This window comes from Kogia breviceps, chromosome 7 (genome assembly GCF_026419965.1).
Source record: "Kogia breviceps isolate mKogBre1 chromosome 7, mKogBre1 haplotype 1, whole genome shotgun sequence".
NCBI classification, from domain to species: Eukaryota; Metazoa; Chordata; class Mammalia; order Artiodactyla; family Physeteridae; genus Kogia; species Kogia breviceps.
In genome coordinates, this window is record NC_081316.1 from 7,311,602 (window position 1) to 7,332,786 (window position 21,185).

Consider the following 21,185-nt stretch of genomic DNA (forward strand, 5'->3'; position numbering starts at 1 on the left):
CCCTGGGGGTTTGGACTTCTCCCAGGGGCCCGATGCTGCTGGGAAAGTGATCTGTAGCCCAACTCTGATCCTGCTTCGTCCTATTTCGCTGGGTGGGTGGAGGCACCAAGATGTGTCCACTCCACTGTTGATGAGCCTTTGGGAGGAGTGGTAGGCATAATAATGCTCCCCCAAAGATGTCCATGTCCTAATGCCTGGAACCTATGAATATATTTTCTCACACGGCTAGAGGGGCTTTGTAGACATGATCAAGTGAAGGGTCTTGAGTTGGGGAAATCATCCTAGGAGATCTGGGTGGGGCCAGTCTAATCACATGGGTCCTTAAAAGAGGCAAAGGGAGGTCTGACTACAGAAAGGGAGTGTCAGGGTGATGCAGCCTGAGAAAGATGAGGCTGGTCTTGGCTGACCTTGAAGACAGATGGGACCATGAGGCAAGGAACACGGGCAGCATCTAGAATCTGGAAAAGACAAAGCAAAGGCTTCTCCCTCGTGTTTCTGGAAGGAGCACAGTCCTGCTAATACCTTGATTTTTGCCCAGTGCGTCACATTTAAAAGGACTTCTGGCTTCCAGGACTGTGAGATAATAATTGTGTGTTGCTTTAAGCCCCTACATTTGTGATAATTCATCACAGCAGCCAGAGGAAACCGTATTAGGTGGTGTGATGTGTCAGCTTGGCGAGATTGTAGTACCCAGTTACAGAAGCAAACACCCATCTAGGCGCCGCCCTGAAGGTGTTTTGTAACTGTGGCTACCGTCCGCAATCTGTTGACTCTAGGTATGTAGGAGGGCCTTATCCAATCAGTTGAAAGCCCGTAGGAGCAAAAACTGAGGTTTCCCAGGAAAGAAAGAATTCTGCCTGGGGACCTCATTGACGCCTGTCTGAGTTTCCAGCTCAGACTCCTATTGGCTTTGTTTCCCTGGAGAACTGACGGGTACAGATGGCGTCCAGTGCTTTAGGCTATTATGGACAGTGCCGCTATGGGCGCTGTGGTGGACACACAGAGACGTTTCTGCTCCTTTACCTCCATGCGGGAGCTGCCCTGCGGTTCAGAGCATTAGCGCCTTGGACCCCGCTTTCCCAGCTCTCATCCCGCCCTCCCTCCGTGGCGCCTGCGAGGGGAAGCCACTTCCCAGACACCCTCTGGGACAAGGCCAAATAAATGAGCCTGTGTCCGCCTATTTCCCTCTCCTGAGTTTCTCTCTCAGGGTTTTCGTTCCCTTTTCCCGGGGCCTCTGGTCCGTCCCTCTCCCTCCCGTGGGGCCTCCGGCGTGTCCGGGCATCTCTGTGCCCCCTGCACATCCTCTCTCAATGCAAGCCCATGTTCCCCTCTCATCCAGCCTGCCTCCTCTCTCTACTCCCTCTCTCCTCACCCCCCTCAGTCTCTCTGCACCAGGGGTCTCTTTCTGCCAACTCCTCCCCCCACCACCTGCCTTCTCTCTGCTTCACTAATCTTGTCTAATTGCTTTCTGGAGCCAAGATTGGCACCCTCAGAGCTGAGCCTGCGACGGGGAACAGGAGGTGCCTGTGATGCTCCTAGACGCTCAAGGACCATTTAGGGGTTAGGAGGGCCTTCGGCCAATGGGGAGTAGCCGGCGGGCAGGGTGGGCCAGTAACTCTCCATCTAAGGAGGTGGAGGTGAGCGCGATTTGTTCACTCCCCAGGGCTCCCCAGGCAGGAAGGCCTTCCTGGGGCCCAGAGCTGGGTCCTGTCCCCCCAAGCACACTCCCCATTCTGTGTGCACACTCCTAGATGCCACACTCAGGGTGGGAGGATGTGCTCAGCCCATTGCAGCGAGGAGCCCACGGCCAGGACCTCCCAGAGTGCAGGGCTACCTCAGGAATGAGAGCGTCCCAGGTCCTGGGCCTTGTTCTTCATGAAACAAAGGTGCCGCCTTGGCCAAGTCCTCCATGGGGAGAAAACTTCACCACTACAGCCGGGGAACCTTGTGCAAGGGTACTTGAGGCTCAGTTTACCCATCTATAAAATGGGGCTGATGGTGACGCAGAGCTCAGTGCTGAGCGCGCACGGAGACCGCTGGAGAGGGTGTCCCGCGGTGCCTGGCATGCAGTGAGGGCCCCATAAAGACAGCCAGCGTTGTCATCTGGGAGTGGGGTGAGCGTCCTCGCCTGTTTCACCTGGAGAGGAGACTTTCTCTCTCTTTAGGGGGAGTTGATATAATCAGAGCTAGAAGCCTCTGGGACATCAAAAGGCAAGCAACATTTGCATAACACTTTGGAAGGAGTAAAAGCCCTTTTCCTAGGTGATCTCATTTAATCCTCTTAACAGCCCGGGGTGGGGGGTGGAGAGGAGAAGATGTAAGTTCCAAGGCGTGAAGTAACATGCATGCCTGAGGGCACCCAGCTCTGAGCTGGGTTGGAGCAGGATTCCAATCCGGGACAGGCTGGCTCCAGAAGGTCCTCTTTCCCCTCGTTGGCCGCCTCCTGGCGGGGCAGGCACAGACTCTGATGGGCAAAGCAAACCTCAGGCTCTTTCTGTTTCAACATCAGTGCAGCTGCGTGCTGCTTGCTGGTGCGCAAAGCGTCCCACCTTAATTATCCTGCTTGATCGTGACACAGCTTGAGGTGCAGGCAGGAGATCTCAGCTCCACTTTACAGACAAGAAAAGAACGGCCTGGAGAGATGGAATCACATGGTCGCAAGTGGCACAGAGCCATCTGTCTCCAAGCTCAGGGCTTCTGGTATGTGACCGTGGGCACAGCTCTTCACTGCTCTGAGCCTGTCACCCAACTAATCCTATCTGTGAGGGTTGTAGTGAGAATTAAATGATACAAGGATGCAGAGAGCCTGGCATCGTCACAGTATCTGCTGGGTCCTCTATACATGAGCATTTTCTTTCTTTGGGAAATTCTTACATGAGCTTCTGAGGGGGGCTAGAGCTCTGGAGTGCTGCCTGAGAGGATGAAAAAAGGCAGATACTTATTGAGTGTCTACTGTGTATAGGTCAGAGGGTTCAATGGTGACAGACGGAGGGGCTGCCCACATGGAACTTACACCCCAGCGCAGAAGACAGAAAATAAGGAAGCCACAAATTCATCTAATGACTGCATGTTGTAATCATTGGTATGGAAGTGGAAGAAGAAAACACAAGGAAGGAGGACTGCATATCTGGTCAGGGAAGGCCTTGGAGAAGGGGACCTCTGAGCCGGTGCCCTAAAGCAGGCAAAGGCTGGCCATGCACAACTTGGGAGAGGGTTCCAGGTTAAGAGGGCAAGGGGTGCAAACGTCCCGGAGCAGGAATGGATTTGAGTGTTGCAGGATAGAGGGAAGAGCATTATGGCTGAGGCCCAGTGAGAGGTGAGGGAGTGGTTCCAGCCAAGGCCAGGGAGGTTGGCAGGGACCTGACCATGAGGATCTGGTCATGGGTCTGGACTTTATTCTAAGTTGAATAAGAAGCCGTAGATAAGGTTTTAAGCAGGGAGGGACATGATGTAATTTTGATCTTAAGAAGTAAGCTCACAAACAGTTCTAGTTGAAAGGATTTCTAAATATGATCTAGTCCACGCTGGTAAGGTGCAGTGGGGAAACTGAGGTCCCAAAGGTGAGAAGAGGTATCCAATGTCACCCAGCACATCAGGGCAGAAGCAGCGCTTGAACCCAGGACCCCAGACTCCAGCTTCAGTGCTCCTTCCTTTAAAAGGCCAGCAGAAGCCCCAGGCCAGGCACCGCCTCTGTCTCCTTCAAGGATCATCCCTGCACGGCTCTGGCCGATAGCCTGAGGGACCACACCAGAATCTGTGCCTTCCCAGGTCAAACCAGTGGCCATCCCTTTCCCATGATGATTCTTGTTCCATGGCCACCATCTTCGACCCCTTGACACCAAAAAAGTACATGTGGGCCAGGTTTGAGTTTTAAACCACACCCTTGCCATAGTAATTGCAATTCTGCCTGGATGTACTTGACCCCATGCAAAGAGACATCTGCTAGCAATTCTGGGAATGCAGTTAGCATTTTTGCTCTGTGATGCACAGAGCATTTCCCGCGCATGACCATGTTTCTCTCTCTTGGAGGGGAGTCCTGGCAGCAGGACCCTCTTTTTGCAGATGGGGTGATGAGGCCAGGAGTGGCTGGCTGACTTACACAAAGTCAGGGAGGGAGAGGGAGCAAGGGAAGGGGCCTCTCTTGGCAAGTGAAAGGAAAGAGAAAGAATCAAATGAGCACACCATCTCCGAATTCCAGCATTAGAACCCAAGAATCATTCTCCAGGCTCCGAGAATCATAAAATGATAGGGCTGATAGGCCTTAGAGATGGCTTGGTCCAATCGATCCTCTGGTAATTTTTTAAAAAATCCTATTTGGGAATAATATATATAACAGTAAAATACATACATCTCCAACATATAGCCTAATGATTTTTATGTATACCAAGTAACCACCATGCAGATCTAAATATAGGTGAAACCTGGCCATGCAGAACTGGGGAGAGGAGGGTGCCAGCTTGAGAGGGCAAGATGTGCAAAGGCCCTGGGGTAGGAATGGATTCGAGTGTTGCAGGTTGCAGGGAAGAGCATTATGGCTGGGGCCTAGTGAGAGATGAGGGAGTGGTTCCAGCCAAGGCTGGGGAGGTTGGCAGGGACCCATGCCATCAGCTCAGAAGGCTCCCCTGTGTCCCATTCCAGTTGATACTCTCCTTTCCTCACCCCCTTCAACCCCCAGGTAACTACTGTTCTGGCTTCGATCACCATCGGGCTGTTGTTCTTGTTCTTGAACTTTATATAAGTGGAATCGTATAGCATGAACTCCTCCAGACCTGGCTTCTTTCACTCAACATGATGATTTTATGATCCTTCCATGCATGTTGTTGCACATGACAGCAGTTCTTTTTTTTTAGCTGCTGTGTAATATTCCATCATGTGAATATATATATATATATATATATATATATGAAAACTGATCTATCCATTTTTCTGTGGATGGACGTCGAGTTGTTTCCCATTTGGAGTACTTATAAATAAAGCTGCAACAAACATTGTGGTCCAGGTCATGTTGTGGGCATATGCAGGCGTTTCTCTTGGGTGTGTAACTGGGAGTGGAAACACTGAATTGTCACGGGTTTGACTTTAATAGACAGTGTGCCAGAGAGGATGGTTGTACCATTTGATGGTCCTAGCAGCGCGTGGATGTTCTAGTCTGTCCACCTCCTCACCTAAGCTTGCTGTCAGTCCTCTGTTCAGTCTTAGTCAGCTGGTGATTCTGTATCTCACCATGGTTTTTATTTGCATTTCCCTGGTGAGGAATGATGCTGAGCACCTTTTCGTATACTTGTCGGCTGTTTGGGTATCTTCTTTTGGGAAGTATCTTTTCAAGACTTTTGCCCGATTTCAACTGGGTTGTCTTCTTACTTTCTTATTGATTTGTCGGCATTCTTTACATATTCTGGATACAAGTGCTTTGTAATACGTGTGTATTGCAAATGCGTCCTTCAGTCTGAGGTTTGTTTTTTACTCTCTAAATGGTCTGAGGATAGTCTGAGAAGGAAGAGAATAAATACTTATTGAGAGCGTCCTCTGTGCCAATCCAGGTGCTCTGCAAGTCTGTCTCACCTTAGCTGACGCTCATCTCCACTCAGGGAGGGGACCATCACCACCCTCCGCCTCTCCATGCCCCCACACCACCTGACAGACAGTAAGGGATTTAAGGAGCTGGCCCGTGATCCCAGGGTTGGCAAGTGGCTGCGCTGGATTTCTCTGGTCCCAAAGCTCCCTCTCTCTGCTTTGGGGGTCAGCTGGAGAGGTAGTGGTCCCCCCCGAAGCCCCCACCCCTGGCCTTTGCCTGTCTTACCATCAACGGCCAAGTAGAGAGGAAGATCAGGGAAGTGCATGTCTCTTTGCCTTCCCTGGAGGGAGGGCTTCCTCATTTAGCCACCTTGTTGTGTTTGAAGTGAACTTCTTGGCATCTTTAACTAATTCGCATTCCATTGCAGATTCGCAAGAGCTTCCAAAAGCGTCTTGAAAAGGTTGGCACTGTCTGGTGTTTGAGATTATTCTTAATACCAATACCTTAAATGTATATAATTCCTTTGGTCTAGAAAGTGCTTCCATGATGAATGTCTTATTGCATATTCATTAGATAAGTATGACAACAATTATTAGAGAGATCGTGTTCAGGAGGCTTTTATGGAGGCCAGAACTTCTGATCTGTCCTGATCTGCAGAACCTGGGGCTGGAGGTGCCTCGTGGAGCAAAACATCGGGACTCAGTCAGGGCCTGGCTGGTCCCAGGAGCCTCAGACGTTTAACAGAAACAGCAGACTTTGGGGGTGTGTGTGCTGGGGCCGGCCCGGCCGGCCAGGAGGAAACGGAGTTGCATTTATTATAAACTGTGAACCAAGACAGGCTTCCTGCCCAGCAGGAGAACAGGTAGGAAAGTGGCTGCTTGTCCAGGAGTTTGTCTCTCCCCCCACATGCCGCAGTCGTTAGAGGGGTGCCACCGAGAGCAGGGCCTGGGCCAGGGAAGCAGAGATGAGCCGGCAGGTCTCAGCGCTTCAGGAGTGAACCTGGCCGTTAACAAGCACCAGTGCTTGAGCGCTCACTGCCTGCTAAGCCCAGGGTGGAGAGCTCCACAGGCATTCGTGTTATTTAACCCTCTCCGGGACCTGTGAGTGTGATGACCCCCTCAGGCTTGGCGGGGAGCCAGGGAGAGCTCTGTGCACTGCTAACTCTGGCAGGAGGCGTGGGGCAAAGCGGACCCGGCAGGGCACGGGGCCGGGGGGCTCCAAGTGGAGAGGACTCCGAGGAGATCGGGAAGGCTTTGGGGAGGCGGCTGGCTTTTAACCAAGGCCCTTGAAGAATGCGTAGGATTTCGAGAGCAGAAATGAGGAGAAGGGGTCTTGCTGGCCAAGGCAACAACAGAGGCAAAGGCCAGAGATGGGAAAGCACAGGACAGGCGGCGGAGGATGGTGGCCAAGGGCATGCCCTGCGGTCAGCAAGACCCAAGCGTGAACCTGGGCTCCCCCACTTACCTGCTCTTTGACCTTCAGTGCATGACATCGCCTCCCCCTCACCAGCCTCCCCCAGCTGTTTTAAAAAATTGAGGTGAAATTCACATGACAGAAAATTAACCATTTTAATTTTTTTTTTTTTTTTTTGCGGTACGCGGGCCTCTCACTGCTGTGGCCTCTCCGGTTGCGGAGCACAGGCTCCGGACGCACAGGCTCAGCGGCCACGGCTCACGGGCCCAGCCGCTCCGCGGCACGTGGCATCTTCCCGGACCGGGGCACAAACCCGCGTCCCCTGCATCGGCAGGCGGATTCTCAACCACTGCGCCACCAGGGAAGCCCAAATTAACCATTTTAAAGTAACAATTCCGTGGCATTCAACACACAGTGTTGTGCAACCATCACTTCTATCTAGTTCCAGAAGCTTTTCTTCACCCCAAAAGAAAACCTGTATATATATCAAGGCCCCCTCCCCACAGAGCCTGGCAACCATTAATTTGCTTTCTGTCTATATGGGTTTACCTATTCCAGACATTGTATATAATTAGAATTATACTCTATGTGGCCTTTTGTTCCCGGCTTCTTTCCCTTAGCATAATGCTTTGTATCAGTACTTCATTCCTTTTCCTGAGTGCATAATATTCCATTGAAAGCCTATATTGTGTTCCTCTGTGCACTCGTGTAAATACTGATGGACATTTGGGGTGTTTCCACCTTTTGGCAACTGTGAATAGTGCTGCTATGAGCAGTCAGATACAGGTGTCTGTTTAGTCCTGGCTTCGGCTATTTGGAGCATAGACCCAGGAGTGGAATTTCTGGGTCATATGGTCATTCTACGTTGGACTTGTTGGGGAAGCATCGCCTTTTTGAACCTCAGTCTCTACATCTATAGAATGGGGGTGACAATGATAGCTTTCTCATGCAGGGCAGACGAGACAAGGTTTTTGAGGATGAAATGAAGTCCAACGCCCAGGGTAGCGAGGGCGCGAGGTACCTTGGGAGAGGCCCTGTTACAGAGAGCTGAAGGTTTTGGGCGGGAAGGATGAAGGGGCAGGGGACCTCATGCCTGGCCGGGCTCGGCTCTGCCCCGAGCAGTGGGCTGTTGGAGGCCTTCTGCCTTTTACTCACCGAGGGTGGAGGAGAGGGAGCAGAAGGCCTGTGCTCTGGGAACCGGGCCCCCTTCCTGCCTTTGGATCCAGGGAGGCTGGCCTTCCCTGCCCCCCTCCCCGCCCCCGCTGCGCCGCCCTCACCCGGGGGGCTGGCTGTCGGATTCACCTCGGAGCAGCCCGGGCCACTGCCTGCCCTCCCCCGCCCCTCCTTCCTCCAGAGCCCGCCATGGAGCTGTTCAGGCTTGGCAGGCAGCAGGGGTTCAGAAACCAAATTAACAGGTAAAAATTCCCATTCTCTGCCTGTTACCCGCCTGGCTGAGCCGCATGATCTGTGACATAACAGGAACTGGGGGAGGGGGACCGGGGAGGAGGCAGGTCCGGGAGAATCATTTAAGAGCGAGAGACCCCCGGGCCTGGGATGTGGAAGAATGGCACCAGGGAAGCAGAGTCTCTGGTGAGCTGCGCTCCCCCTCTCCTTTCAGAGTTGCCTCCCCCAGGCTGTGGGCGCTGAGTCACAGGGCCCAGGAGGTGGCAGAGGGGGACAGCCAGCTTTGCCCTGGGCGTGACCCTGACCACGGGGCCTCCCTGCTCTCCATCTCTGCAGATGTATTCAGGTACCCTTTGTTAGTGGGAGGCAGGCCCTGGGGCCCAGCAATCAGGCAGAACTGAGGTCTAACCCAAGTGCAGCCACAGAGGAGTTGCACGTGACCTTGGGCAAACTATAATCCCTCTGGGCCTCAGCTCCACCTATACAATTGGAGCTAACAAACCCTCTGGTCTGGGTTGTTGTTGCTATTCAGTGATATCAGCAGGGAAAGGGGGTTGCACAGCATGTCGTAAGATTGGGGGGGTGGTCAGTGGTTATGGTTGAAGGGACCGTGCCATGGTGAGTCGGTGTCTCAGATTTGACTCCTGCTGGGCGTTGACTCTCGAGAAGGCAGGAACCGTGTCTGTCTGTCTCCTTTGTGTCCTAGGTCCGGCTCTCTGAAAGCAGAACCTGAGCGGGGATGGTTGTGCAAGTGAATTATTGAGGAAGGATTCTCAGGACCAGAGAAAGGAACAGGATGAGGCAGAGGAAGAAGCTAAGCGAGGACGGGGTTCAAGAGCACTCTAGCCTCCGCGGGATCCCGGGGGAGCTCTGGAAAGTGAATGAGATTGCAGAGTTTGTGCCCAGTACCCTCTCTCGGGGGCTATGGGCTATGCCTGGGGCTGGGGCAGGGGTGTAGCCTCCCAGGCATCTCTGGGTGATGTGAATCCAAACAGCCAGGGCCAGCAATCCCCCGCAGAGAAAGGGCAGGTGGAGACTTCTGCATCTGCGGTCGAGGGAGGGGTGCGCCCTCCAGGCGAGGACGCACACACCCTAATCCCTTACTCTGGAATTAGGAAGAAAACTCCTCTGGCTGTGGCACCTGAGGGACTAAGGTGTGAAGCCCCTTTCTACCGCTTACTAGAATCATCCATCTCTCTGGGTCTCCGTTTAGAGACCCCCCCCTCCCACATAGGATTCAGAGGAGGACACATCAGATGCCATGGAGACAGTAGCTCCACCGTAGCCCCTGATCACCTTTTGGGTGGGTGGAGTCAGGCGTTCTGCTCTCACCGTCTGCATGGAAACCATCCCAGGACGGATCTCTCCTGCCTGGCCTGGCCCGGCCCGGCCCGCGAGAGCTCCTTCCCTCCTACAGACGGGAGGTGGACTAGTGATCTCTAATAACCCCTGTCCCCGGGGCCAGGAATGAGAAACACAGCCGGATCCTTCAGCGTCAGGGTCAGCCAAGGCCTGGGATTTCCCCAGAGGTGTTTGTCCCCCAAACACCTGGGGGAAATAACATCTCATTGTTATTTAGCAAGTGTGGTACATGGATACATTCCCCTTATTTAAAAAAAGGACACATTTCAGGGAAGGTTAGAAGCCCTGATGCCAGGTACCTTGCCCCACGTCTCTGAGGAGTCGCCACGGTTTGTCCAGAAAACTGAGGTTAAGTCCACAGCCATGTTTGCATGTGGCCGAGGTGTGGTCAGGAAAGCCCCCCTTCTGGGCAGGGCTACCAGGGGTCTGGGAGGGACCCACAGAGCAGTGAGGGAGCTGCAGCTGGGGTTTCCCCCAGATGTTGATGGAACTGTAATTGTAATACTAATAAAAGCTTCCACTTACTGAGGCCCACTCCGCCCAGACAGCATGCCGGGCAACCTTCTTGTGTCTTCTTGTTTCACTTTATGAGTGAGAATTGTCATGTCCCCATTTTACAGGTGAGGAAACTGAGGCTTAGAGGGGTTCACATAAGGTGTCCAATAGCATAATGAATGGTGGGCCTAGCATTTGAATTCAGCCTCAGTCACCGATGAGGCTGCAGGAGCCCCTGGTTCTTGTTTCCGTCGGTACCGGCCTGGCTTTCTCCCAGGTACAGGGCATGTCATCCCGGGGGCTCAGGCCCTTCAGATTCTTTCTCACCTCACTTTTGCCCCTCTGCGGCGACTTAGACCCCTTCCTTTCACTTGAGAATTGAAAATCATTGAATACCTCGCCTCATTCTGTAGAGGAAAAAGTAGAAGCCCAGAGAGGGCACGTGACCTAAACGGGGCACACAGCAAAGCTGTCCCAGAGCTGTGACTAGAACGAAGGTTTCTGCCTCTTGGTCAGCATTCTTGATCTTTTGACCTTATGGCTTTAAGCCGACACCAGACTTTGATGCGGGTGTGGGTGTGTGTGGGTGTGTGGGGGGTTGGGTGTGTGTGTGTGTGAAGAGCCAGAATGTGTCAGGAAGTGGGCACAGGAGGCCCATGGGGAGAGGAAGGAAACATCTCCGCTCGGCCACTTTCATCATATACAGCTGAGCATGGGCCAGCAGAGCCTGGCTGGCTCTGAGTAAAAACAACTGCATCCTGGCTTTGTGTGCCCCTCTCTACATCTACCTGGAGAGCCACGCTTCCTGTTTATCATCTGGCTTAGCACTGCATCCGCGGAGGCTGGTGGCCAGAGCACTTGCCCTGTGGCCTTGCCCCTGTGGCTGAGCAGGGAGCCTTATGTAAATTCTTATTTCTCAGGCAAGAGAAATAGATCCAATGTCCCCTGGAAAAGTTTCCATCAGCCTCCCTGGAGGGGGCTTCAGAGCTCCAAAGACCAAGGCTTGAGCTTCAGACGAAGAAGGAAAGCCCTGGACCTGAAGTGGCCCCCATCAGCCCCCCGATGAATTTCCTTTGACTCCCCACTAGCCCAAGCTCCGTCGCAGCACACGTGACCCACCGGCTCCCTCACCTCTCCCGTTTCACGCCTCCGCCGGGGCACAGCCTGCTTGCTGTTTCCTCCGCCTGTCGTGCAAGTCGAGGCCCTTGAGCCACTGCCTCGGCCGTGCCCTCTGCTTGGAAAGCCTTTCCTCCCCTTTGCCTTCTCCTTGGACTTGAGCCTGCTAATCTAGGAGCCCTCCCGCATCTTCAGCAGCGCTGCCATCCATTCATCTAGTGTCCAGTGGCCGGCAAGTTGAGGCTTTGGGCGTACAGCGGTGGGTGGTTTAGAATATTCCCCAGCCTCTGCCCTCTTGCAGCTACTTGTGAACAGCACCTTCCACTTGGCCTCACTGCAAAGACAGGGAGTCCCTCCACCCTCCCGCGGCGCCTAACACAGAGATTTATGCAGTAGGCACTCAATGAGTGTTTGCTGAATGAATAAACGAATGACAAAAATCACTTTCCTACCTTCCATTTTCATGTTCTGCAGGGACTTCTCCACCCGTTGGTCTAGTACTATATGCCATGTTCTGCTTCAGGCATTGAGTTTCTATGTTCCCAGGGTTTATTAATTCTTATTATTAATAATAATAAAAGAGCTAACTTTGGTCTGGCTCTTCCTGTGTGCCAGATGCTGATCAAAGTGTGCGTTACCTCCTCACGAGAACACTGTCGGTAGGAGCTATGATTAGCCCCATTTTACATCTAAGAACCAAGGCTCAGAGAAGTTCAGGGATTTTCCCAAAGTCACACAGCTAGTCAGAGGTGAGAGGATTCTAACACCAGCGGTCTGCCTCCAGAGCCCAATGTTTTATGTTTATCAAGTAAATGAATGACTCATACTGCTTTATATTTTTGTAACTGAAGGAGTCAAGTCGCACAAGTAGCTACATTGGCCCTACTTGTACAGACGAAAGTGTGCACACCATGTACACATGCACACACAAGCACCCTCCCCCCTGGCTCTCTCCGTGTGCCGTCTGTGCTGGAGTTTGTCACCGTGTCCTTTACACTCATCTCTCAAGCAGACCACACACTGGCTCCTGCACCTGAGGGTCTTATATAGTCTCTTTGCTCAGCTGGACCCGTGGTTTCTGGGCCCTAAAAGATGGATCGTTCTTAAATGCAGCTGGTTTGGGGAAGATTTTTGTCCGGGGGGAGAGGGGAGGGAAAAAGTGGAGGGGAAATGAACAGTGAGGGATAAACCCCAACTTCCGGGATAATCCTCGAGGCCAGGTTCATAAAATGCTCTGGGACATTCCAGCTTGGTGGGTGTGGATGCTTCTCAAATCTAGCAAGACATTCATTCATTCATCCTCAAAAGCTTAGGGCTCATGAACTTAAGAAATGAAGGTGGAATTTGGGGCACTAGTGATCTTCCCGCGGAGGCAGGTGGACCTTGCTGCATAGGCAATGGTGAGCTACAGAAGGTTCTTGAGCGGGAGAGTGGCGTAGTCCAAGCTCTGCTCCTTGAGGATCTGTCTCCCCACCCAGTGGAGGATGGAATTGGGGGTGGGGAGCAGCAGGGAGATTGTGTGGAGGCTAACGGCTGTGGGCCAGGTGAGAGAGGATGAAGGCTCGGATTAGGGAAGTGGAGCCCATGGAGGTGGCAGGTAGGTGGGAGGGGGCAATGTAAGGAGATGTTTCCAGGCAGATGGGACCGAGCTCTCTGTCTGAGGGGTAGAGAGTGGAATCCAAAAACCTGAACAGTTGGGAGACTCTGTGATTCGGAGGATTCCTGGAGGGGCCATTTCTGGGTATATAATAACACTGATAGTTATAATAGGTAGTACTGGAGTCTGACTGTGTGCCAGGCACTGGCTAAGTGTTTTACGTATTCTGTCATATGAAATACTCACAAGAAACCCCTGAGGTAATTACTGTTCTCGTCTCCATCTTGCACCTGGGGAAACTGAGGCACGGCTAACTTGACAGATAGGACACAGCCAGGAACTGGTAGAGCTGGGGTCCAGCTCCAGGCAGCTGCCTGCAGACCGTCCCCAGGTAACCCCTGCCTGCCGCCGCCTCTCCATCCGCAGGCCAGCAGGAGGCCGGCTTCGTTCCTGGAAAGGACATGCATTTCCAAGCTGGAGAGCTGAGAGGAGAGGACTGGGGGCGATTTAGGGTCCCATGAAAAGCAGTGAGAGGGCAGAAGTGGCACCTCGGGGCGGAAGCCGGCAGCCCACCTGGGACCCCCGTCCTGTGTGGTGGGGACATCAGCCCAGAGGGTTCATGAGAGGGCGGGGGAGGGAGAAAAGGAAGGAAAGGAAAGGAGAAAAATCGTTGCCCGTTATACCTGTCCGTTGGCAAGGCCGGGTAATTAGTAAACCCTCGGCACTAAAATGTTTCTTTTTGGTGTAATTGCAAAGTAATTATGTGGTATGGGTTGTGTATTAATCGTGTTGATTAACAACACTCAGGTAGTAATTAAACATCTGCTTCATAATCGAGTGTAGGCTGAAGCTTAACATACACGCACGCGCGCCTGTGCCACACGCAAAGCTCCTTCGTCCACGCGCGCGCGTGTGTGTGTGTGTATGTGTGTGTGTGTGTGTGAGAGAGAGAGAGAGAGAGAGAGAGAGAGAGAGAGAGAGAGAGAGAGGGAGAGACCCCTCCCTTCCCCACTGTACAATGAGGCCTTTGTACCTCCAGCCCCACCTGGAACACAGGGAGGAACTGACATGGGCCTGGGCTGTGCCAGCCTGCAGCCCGTCTTAGAACAGAACCCAACGCCCCCAGCGTGTCTCTTTCCCGGCTGAGCTGCCTGGCCAGCAGGTTGCGTACAGGGGCTCAAGGGTGCCATACGCAGCAATGTGCTAGGGTGTCTCAGAACTTTGCTATCAGTATTAGACTGCTGGGCTTTGAGGGTCCTCTCTTGGGCAGATTACTTTTCCCCAGAGCGGGGAGAAAGTTCTTATTACAGGAATCACCCGGGCTAAGGCCCGGGGAACATCCCTGCACGTCCCTTAGGGCTGGATTTAATGATCTGATCACAGATGCTGCAGGGACCAGAGCACAATGCCAACCTGGGTGCCTGGAGCTCAGGCTCTAGCTTGGATCCTACCCTTACTTGCTGTGTGATCTTGGGCAAGTAGCTCTCCTTCTCTGTCCCCTGGGTTCCAGGTCTATAAAACAAAGAAAACTGAGCTTAAGGTCTCAGTCTCCAAGGGCTCTTTCCAGATCTGCTGTACTCAGATTCTAATTTGGTTTGTACTAATTAGGAATCAGAGACAATTTAAATTCAATACATATGATCCTTAGTGAGTAAACAATTGGAAATAATTCCTTTCTTTATGACTTCTCAAAGGCTCATTCGTGAGCAATGAGAACCCAAGCTAAAATCAATAGCTTTTATTTTCAGGCGGAGAAATTGCAGATTCTTGGAGATGCTGGGCATTGCAATTCATTCTTGTATTTTCACATTTTATGTTTATGTTTATGGACTGCCATTAGGTAATATGGATCCGTCCTGAAGGTTGATTTTTTTAAATTAACTCATTTTACTTATTAGTTCACATTTATATCTTGGGTTGAATAAGCACACGGTGCAAAAGTCATAAAACAGCCCTTTTCTTTAGGAATATTTTAAAATCAAGACTCTTTTCTGAGTCATCCCATGTTTATTTGCTCATAATTTGCTTCTCTTATGATTTGAGGCCCAGCACTGCCAATTCCAGCCACTCGTTTGACTTTGAATTTCAGTGTCCTCACTTGTAATAGGGGGAAAGTCACCACTAATTAATAAAAGCAACAAATGCTTACATTGTAGGAAGCAAGCATCCAACAATCACTTACCATGTTCGGGGTGCTTCTCGTATATTATCTGGTTGAATCTCACATCTCTTTGAAGCAGTTTTATTTTTTTTTCAGTTTATAGGGGAGGAAACGGAGGCCCAGAGAGGTAACTAGCATGCCTGAGAGCACACGGTGACAGTGGCAGAGCCAGGATGCAAATCCACCATGTCTAAATCCAGTCATCATGTTTCCCCCCACGTCTGCGTCCCCGGCCCACAACCTGCCGGTTTCAGTAGCCCCCCAACCTTCCCCACACCCTCCAGCATCCCGCGATCCGCCCCCACCATCAGGCCCTGCCCATCCTCCCTCCATCCTCTCATCATCTGTTTCCACTTGCCTGGGCTCCTTGCTGCTTTTCAACCACCTGAAGCACACCTCTGCTCTATGACCTTCGGTGGCTCCCCTTTTTCTATGGATAGAGTTCATCATCCTCGGCCCAGCATTCAAGGACCTTAATCATCCAGCCCCTTCCTATTTCATTTCCCATATTCCACCCCTACAGGCAGCCTTGCCTCCTGGTCCTGAATACGCACCTCACACTTGGACGCCTCCGTGCCTTTGCTCCCCCTGGTCACAGTGCCCTCCTCTTATCCCCATACATTCACATCTGCCTCCTCCTCCAGGAAGCCTTCCCTGGCGCCCAAGCAGGAAGGGGTCCTTCCCTCCTCTGAACTGAAAGCAATGGATGAGTCCTCCTAAGCCACCTTGAACTATGGAGACAAGGGCCTTGTGACTCTTCCCCAGAACAGGAGCTCCTTTGAAGGCATAGTTGGTGCCTCTCTCATCCCTGGCCACCCCGGAGGCCCCCAGTACACAGCAGGTGTTCAGTTCATGCTCACCAAATGAGTGAATGCTCCCGCTCCTTGAGGTCTCCAGGAAACAGAGCTCCTTGTGTCTTCTCTGTGGCATTCAGGGCCAGCGCAAGGCAGACTTGGGGAGAGAGTCTGTCCAAGTTCTGTCGACTTCCAACAGCTCTGCCCCCCTCTGTTGCTGCACGCTTCCTTCTGTCCTCCTAGAATGATCACATTCTTTCTTCGTCAGCGACTCGAACGTGAAACCATGAAACCTCTCTCCTCCCATCAAAACTTACCTGCCTTGGGCCCTATTTACTCAGCTTACTGCTACATGAATGGCCTTCTGGTTTCTGGTAAACGAAATCCAGCTGTGATGTTAATAACGAATCATGGTGAAGAAAAGGAGACACGGAGGGGCTGAGCGCCACTCCGTATCTGAGCCCGAGGACCCTTTGCTTTATAGATGGGGAAACTGAGGCCCGGGGGAGGGGCGAGGGGGACTTACGTAAAGGCGTTGGCTGGATTCCTAGTCGTGGCTCTCTAGGGAACTCTACTAATTCCTGGGTTATCTTGGCCACTGGGATTCGAACTACAGCCCTGTTTGTGGGCACGGCACTTTATAGAATGCACACCTTTTCCCTTCAGTGGTCATCTTTAGCAGCTCTGTGAGGGTTCACTGCGGCTCAGAGAGGACGGTTGCAGGCCCTGATCACACAGCCAGTGGCTAGGGGCTGGAGTACAGGTCTGGCTGGTCCCCAGCGGGTGCAAGGTGCACTCACTTGCTGGCTTCCCTGCCCGCGGGAAGCAGCCCCGGGTGTATACCAGGCTCGATCTGCAGGACCTGTTCCCGGCTGGCACGGGCCTCCCGAGGGACCACGGAGGAGACTGAGCCAAGGAAGAGGCCGAGGGCAGGACGTGCTGCTCTCTTGGGCGGCAGTCAGGGCAGTACGGGATCCGGAGACAAGTGATGCAGGCCAGGCCCACACAGCAGGCCCTGTGAGCACAGGCCCAGCTCACAGCCCGCACAGCAGGGCTGCCTGGGCCACCGTGGGATGGCCAGGGCCTTCTGCCTGCCCACTCCCCTGCCCCGCCGGCCACTCGGCCACATCCTCCCCATTCGGCATTTCTGGGCCCGGACTCAGGGCAGCAGCTTCGTTCGGCAGCGAGCCGCCCACATTTACAACGTACATGCGTTCACACACTAAACTCTCCCACCCCTCCCACGCAGACGTGGGCATTGCCCACCCTCGCATATCACGTGAGCTCGTTTGCACGCGTTTATGACACAAACGCTCCTGACTTTCTCTGGTGCTCCTTCTATCTTAAACAGTCTAGACAGTGGCACCCCACAGCAATCAAGAACTTCTGCTCTTAAATCAACTATGGGATTCAAGTCCAATCGGCAACCATGTGTCTGCTCATTCCTTGACCTTTCTGAGCCTCAGTTTCTCATCAATAAAATGGGAGTGCTAGCAGTGTTAGGATTAAATGGGAAAATGAGTGGAAAGCACTGACCACAGGACTCTTCCATCTCATTTCCCAGCTGCCTGTCGGGCAGCCTTGGCTCCAGGTGGCCCCTCCCCCAACTGGGTATCTCCATGCCTTTGCTCACCCAGGCCCCCTGCCCACAGCGCCCTGCTCTTGTCTATACACACACACACACACACACACACACACGTCCCCTCCTCCAGGAAGCCTTAACGTGCCCGCGGGTGTCATCGGTGCTGGTGCCATAAGGACATTGGAAGAGGAGGAGCTTTACATTGGCATCTCTGCCTGTGAGTTGGAGGATTTAGAGCTGACTCGGAGACGCTGTCGGGACTGATGCTGTGTCCGGCGCCCCCTTTCCCAGAGGGAGAAATGAAGGCCCCACGAAGGGGAGGCTGTGCCTGACGCTCACAGCAAGTTAGTGCCGAGTCGGGGCTGGAACCCAGAATGCCTGTCTGCGCATCCGTGGGGTTCAATGCTGCCACCTCCTCCGAGGACACGAACCCCCCCCCACTGCCATGTTAATTGAGGGGGTGGTCTGCTTCTCTCAGCAGGTTTGAGGGAGCGTGGGCTGGGGTGGAAATGAAAGGTGGAAGCTGGGGGACCCCTGGTGATCTTCTTCATCAGCTGTATGTGTGAAGAGAGGGCCCGGAGAGGCTGAGACACAGCTCTCATCCGGACAGGGGCTGGAGCAGGGACCACAGGCAGCCATGGTGAGTCCAGGAGAAAGGCACAGCTCCACAGCATGCTGCTAGAAGAACGGTCTCCACTGTCACCTCTTTCCTGCAGCCATTTATTTATTTCTTCTTCATACCCTGATTGGGAAAAGCTGAGAACGCCACGCCTCCCGGGGAATTCGCCCCCCACCTTCCACCCCTCCCCGGTTCTCCTGCACTGGTTGCCGTCTGGTGACATTAGCTCACCAGCTTGCAGAGTGCTAATGACATTTTCATTTTGCCGGCTGGTGAGATGCGGGCTGGGGTGTGGGGCGCCCACGGGCAGGTGGGGAGTTGCAGCTGCGGGGAGAGGTAGGTGTGCTGTGTCGGGGACCCCCGCTGGTCCATGAAGGCAGAGACGGGATGGATAGTAGGAGTGGCGGGGGCACGAGTCACCGGTGGCACTGAGAGAGTTTTGTCTAAAGACACGCCGAGGGCACAGAGCAACTCCCAGTGCGGTGCTACGGCTCCCCCTGCAGCACTCACAACGCCCTCCCTTGTGTCGCCTCCCTAACATTCATTGAGTGATTGCTGTGAGCCAAATGCTCTGCCGGGGCTTCACAGACTTAGGAGTGTCATTTTCACTCCCTGCGATCCCCAAAGAGAGATGCTATTACGACCCCTGTTTTACAGAGGAGGAGACTGATGCTCTGAGAGGACATCTGACTTCCCTGGGGTCTCCCACTCCTGGAAAGAGTTTACCCCAACAAGTGACCGAGGTCCACCCGCCTCCAAGCCCATGCTTCTGGCCACCTTGGGCACTGCCTCCCATACCTTGTCTGGGCTTGGACGAGGTCAGGAAACAGTTCTCCATTCTGGCCTGTGACCAGCATTCACCTGTCAGGCAGGCAGCAGACCCTGTGCTCCAGGGGTGCACGTCTGTCAACGACAAAGGGCGGGGTGGCCCGGGAGAGAGCACCTGGCCGTGATGAGTCAGGAGGGACCTGGGGTTGAGGCCTCACTCTGGCACCAACTTGCTCCGTGACTTGGGGCGCGTCACTGCCCCTCTCTGGGTGTCGGTCTCCTCGCTGATAAAGTGAGGCCTTTGGTCTGGCTGGATGGAGCATCCCAGGGATGCATTTTCACACGAGGAAGAATCTCTCCACCAATGCGCGCGAACTCTCAGAGTTTCCTCCCACTCAGACATATAAAATTCTGTTTCACATCAAAGCAAATCGGGAAACCTTTGTCAAGCCTCCCACTCTGCAAAGGGCACCGTGCTAGACACAGTGGGTGTGACACTTGCGTATTTCTATTCAGGACATACACACACAGGCATATACATATCTCTGTGTCTTGGACTTTTTCGCAGGCCAGTTCAGCTGGCACCTAGACGATGGTTCCCCAGTCCTGACGCCCAAGCCCGGGCTCCTTCCAGCTGCCCCTTCACACTCTCTCCTCAGGGCCCGGAGCACATTTCAAAAAAAAGAAGAGACCCCGGGCGGTGTGGGCAATGGCGTCCCCCCCACGAGGCAGTCACGGCTGGTTCTGCTTGTCTTGACAGGTGGGCATCTCCTGGACAGCCCCAAGCCTGCAGGGACCAGACCTTCCGACCCCATCATCCAAGCTACGTGAACCCTTTGAATTTGAACTTCTCAAAACGTGGGCACAACCTTTTTCCAGACTTCTCGACGCGGGCTCCCCAGGTAAGGGAGCTCTCCGACTGTTCAGCACGGGGTTTTATGCTGCTTTTGCTGTTTTTGTTGTTGCTAATAGCAGCCATCAGAGGACACCCTATCATTCTTTATCACCCTGTCCTGTTTTATTTCCTTCATTAGCAGGAGAACCCAGTGGTTAAGGCTTTAAAGTCTAACAGACCTGGGTTCAAATCCTGAACCTCCAATTACTAGCTGAGTGAACTTGGGCAGGTTTCTCAACCTTTCAGGGACTCTGCTTCCTTCCCGGTCAAATGAGGAAGCAACAGCACCTACCTCTTGGGTTTGTGGTGAAGGTAAAATGAGGTAATATGTGATAAGCGCTTAGAACAGGACACGTAGTAAGCTCAGAGTGCGGTAAGCATTAGCTGTTACTAATAGTATTCCTGTACTCATGACAATCCGTAGTTAATTCATCCTCACGTTGATAGGCTGCCTCCTGCACCAGAATGTGGATTCCAGAGGACAGGAGTGTGTCTGTTTTGTTCTTAGTTGAACCCCCAGATCCCAGCAGAGTAAACTGGCTATTATTTGCTGAATGAATGAATGAGTGAGTGAAGCTGTTTTTCCTATATTATGCAGAACCCTCAGGACAATCCTTGAAAGCCCTTGCATTCATTAGGATAATCATTTGGTTGCATGTGAACAAAAATGCAAAATAAAAAAGAGACAGGTTGATTTTTCTCTAAGGAAAATTCTGAGCTAAGGGGATTCTTTTTTTTTTTTTTTTTTCTTTTTTTTGTGGTACGTGGGCCTCTCACTGTTGTGGCCTCTCCCGTTGCGGAGCACAGGTTCCGGATGCGCAGGCTCAGCAGCCATGGCTCATGGGCCCAGCCACTCCGCGGCATGTGGGATCTTCCCGGATCGGGGCACGAACCCGTGTCCCCTACATCCGCAGGCGGACTCTCAACCACTGCGCCACCAGGGAAGCCCTAAGGGGATTCTTTGATACAAAAACATTAGGGGCCTAAGTTCCTTTTGTCCGGAGGCTCTAACCATCGCTTGTCTACATGATCCACGATGGCCCATGCCAGTCTCTCCATTCTGGTCAGCAAGAAGGGGGAAATCAGAAAAGGAGAGGGTACTCCTTCCTTTAAGAGGGTGCATACATCACTTCCTGTCAGGCCCCTTTGGCCAGAATGTAGTCATGTGGCATGCCTAGCTGCAAGGGAGGCTGAGAGATAGAGTCTTTATTCTGGGGGACCATCTGCCCAATTATAATTCTCTTATAAGATGCCTTGTCAGATAAGATGATACCACCACACTTTTTTCATTCTCCCTCCCTTCTTCCTCACCCCCAGTCACAGTGATCTTTTTTTTTTCACTGCCTCCTTTCTTTTTTGCCTTTTCCAGAATGTCATATAATTGGAATCGTACAGTAGGTAGCCTTTTCAGACTGGCTTCTTTCACTTAGTAATATGCATTTAAACTTCCTCCAGGTCTTTTCA

The 21,185-nt window shown here is 52.8% G+C and overlaps 1 protein-coding gene across 1 annotated transcript in view; it reads left to right on the forward strand.

Annotated features, from left to right (window-relative positions):
- Nucleotides 1–21,185, forward strand: part of TSPAN18 (tetraspanin 18) — a 187,232-nt gene that overhangs the window by 102,515 nt on the left and 63,532 nt on the right. The window contains exon 3 of the mRNA XM_067037055.1: nt 19,587–19,728. The gene's annotated coding sequence lies outside the window, so the exon portion shown is untranslated. The remainder of the gene's footprint in view (nt 1–19,586; nt 19,729–21,185) is intronic.